Genomic DNA, 2805 nt, shown 5'->3' with positions numbered 1-2805 from the left:
TGTGTGCTAAGCATGCACTCTACCACTGAGCTATATTCACCTCTTGGATAAATTGGGAGTTTGAAATTTGCAGATACTAAATACTATATATAAAATAGACAAACAACAAGTTTCTTCTGTATAGCACAATATCTTGCAGTAACCTATAATGAAAAAGAATATGAAAATGAATCTATGTATGTATACAGATGATTGAAACATTATGCTGTACACCAGAAATTGATGCAACATTGCAAATTGACTATACTTTAATAAAAAGGAAGGGAAAAAAAAAGAAAGAAAAGGAAAAAGAACATCCTTATCAATTCTGACAAACAGTTCAGATTCCAAATTCCACTGCCACATTTTCCTTGAGCCCTTCCTGGGCAATTTTAAGCCTCCCCCACCCCCACCTTGGAGTAGCAGGCTTTTCTCTCCCTTCGTCCCCTCATCCTTCCAACCAAGTTCTCATCTTTCTAGTATCTTCTGAGCCTTGCAATGTCTGTCAACCTTAGATTGCAGCTGAGGCCACCAGGCTGCAGATATGCCAAACAGAGAAGCAGCAGATCCTGGCACATGGCTGGTGTTTAATTAAATAATGGTTGAGTACAGAGAAGCTTTGAGAAAAAAATGTCTGTGCAGACAACTTCCCACTGTCTTGGGAGGATGTGAAATAGCTGAATAGCTGAATAGCTGAATAACTGAGATCTTTCTTAATCTTAGTGTCACAAAACCCTCATCTGGAAGCCTGACAGCCCAACAAGGTCAAAGTCGAAATGAAACTGTTACAACAGAAGTGGATAATAAGTGCCTTTTACTTTCTTTCAACCACTAGGGTTCTCAGGAAAGATGGAGTCATAAGCCAAGGGCTGTGCTTAGTATTCTTGTGCAATACTGGACCGTGTCTGCCTTCTAGTTTTCAGGGACTTCTGCCCTCATCAAGAGGACTTTGTTATCAGTACTCCCTGAAAAAAAAGGCAGGGAGAGACAGATTGCAAAAGCGTGGACTTTCTGAACCCAGCAGGCCCCATCAGTCTGTTATGCTGCCTGAGTTCTGGAAAGCCATGGAATTATAGGGGACACTCAGGACTGAGTAGGAATCCCAGGGTCTGCTCATCCCATTCTGCCAACCTAAAAGTTTATGCAAAACAATCTGAAACTTCCCTGGTCTCTAAGATAAGAATAATGTTTCCTCCTCCCACGAATTTTCAGGCTGATTAAATGATGCATCTGGCCCTCACCAAGTGGCTTTTGAAGTGTCTATGGGGTATCTGGAGGAACTTGGCTTCCTTTTTAAAAAAATTTTATTGTTTTCTTGAAGTATAGTCAGTTTATAATGTGTTCATTTCTGGTATGCAGCATAATAATTCAGATATATATATATCTGTGTGTGTGTGTGTGTGTGTGTATATACAAATATATATATTTGGTTGAATTGAAATTGATAATTCTCATTTAAAAATAATTATATTCCAGAAATATACTTTATATTAAATGGAATTGATGATTTTTACTTACTTACATTGTTTATATAAATAAATATTAATTTAATTCTGATGATTGGCTTTAAATGTTTGTATTACTAATTTTATTTTCTATTATTGTAAAATAATAGATATAATGTACAATAATCTTTCTGAGAAGGATTCTATACTATTATTTGAATTAAAAGATTTAGTATATATTTCCTGAAGTATTTTTATTTGTGCCTTGAAATGTTCTTGTAAAGAAATACTCCACAATTCTTGGTGGTAAACATGTCTCTTCTTTAATGTGTGCCTCATATTTATATAGCTTTTATTCATTCATTTATTATAGTGCATTGCCTCATCCAATCACAGTGGGGCTGCGTTTCTTCAGGCGGCGCGGAGGGCAGCCTGACCCGGGGTCCTTGGAGCGGGCGTCGTGGCCACGCCCCCTTCCTGGGGCGGGACCTGCCTTGTTCCAGTTGCTTCCAGAGAGGATGTACGCCGAAGGGGAGCGGAGCGGTGAGCGCTGTGTGTCCTCCAGGCCTCTCCGCGAACGTGGAGTGGCTCCTGGGGCCCCATGGACGCGGAGTCAAGAGACAAGGGGTGTTGGAGCCATCGAGGGCATGGGTACTCTTCGAAAAGGTAGGCCCCGCGAACGGCTCCACGAAGCGGCGGCGGCGGCGGCGGCGGGCGGGGGGCGGCGGGCGGCGGCGGCGGCGGTGGGAGGCAGCGGGAGGCGGGCGGCGGCGGCGGCGGCGGCGGCACCCAGCACGCTGCTGGCATCTCTGTTAACGAACAAGGGCCCGGTTCCCGCTACCGGAGCGGGAGCGCGGCGGGCTGCGGGAGGCGGCGGCGGGAGGCGGGGGGCGGCGGCGGCGGGAGGCGGGCGGCGGCGGCGGCGGCACCCAGCACGCTGCTGGCATCTCTGTTAACGAACAAGGGCCCGGTTCCCGCTACCGGAGCGGGAGCGCGGCGGGAGGCGGCGGCGGGAGGCGGGCGGTGGCGGGAGGCAGCGGCGGCGGGAGGCGGCGGCGACGGCGGCACCCAGCACGCTGCTGGCATCGCTGTGAACGAACAAGGGCCCGGTTCCCGCCGCGCTCCCGCTCTGCGCGAGCGGCGGCAGGCGGCGGCGGGAGGCGGGAGACGGCGGCAGGTGGCGGGCAGTGGCGGGAGGCAGCGGGAGGCGGGCGGCGGCGGCGGCGGCGGCGGCACCCAGCACGCTGCTGGCATCTCTGTTAACGAACAAGGGCCCGGTTCCCGCTACCGGAGCGGGAGCGCGGCGGGCTGCGGGAGACGGCGGCAGGAGGCGGGCGGCGGCAGGAGGCGGGAGACGGCGGCGGCGGCGGCGGCGGCGGGA

The 2805-nt window shown here is 50.4% G+C and overlaps 1 long non-coding RNA gene across 1 annotated transcript in view; it reads left to right on the top strand.

Annotated features, from left to right (window-relative positions):
• The first annotated feature begins 1942 nt into the window (after positions 1–1942).
• LOC140694402 (uncharacterized) overlaps positions 1943–2805 on the top strand; it is a 44985-nt gene continuing 44122 nt past the window's right edge. Inside the window, exon 1 of the long non-coding RNA XR_012070056.1 lies at positions 1943–2090. This is a non-coding gene — a long non-coding RNA (uncharacterized lncRNA). The remainder of the gene's footprint in view (positions 2091–2805) is intronic.

The sequence above is a fragment of the Vicugna pacos genome, unplaced genomic scaffold, assembly GCF_048564905.1.
Source record: "Vicugna pacos unplaced genomic scaffold, VicPac4 scaffold_21, whole genome shotgun sequence".
Taxonomy (NCBI): Eukaryota; Metazoa; Chordata; class Mammalia; order Artiodactyla; family Camelidae; genus Vicugna; species Vicugna pacos.
Note: the sequence above shows the minus strand (reverse complement) of the source record. Positions and strands in the feature narration are given on the sequence as shown.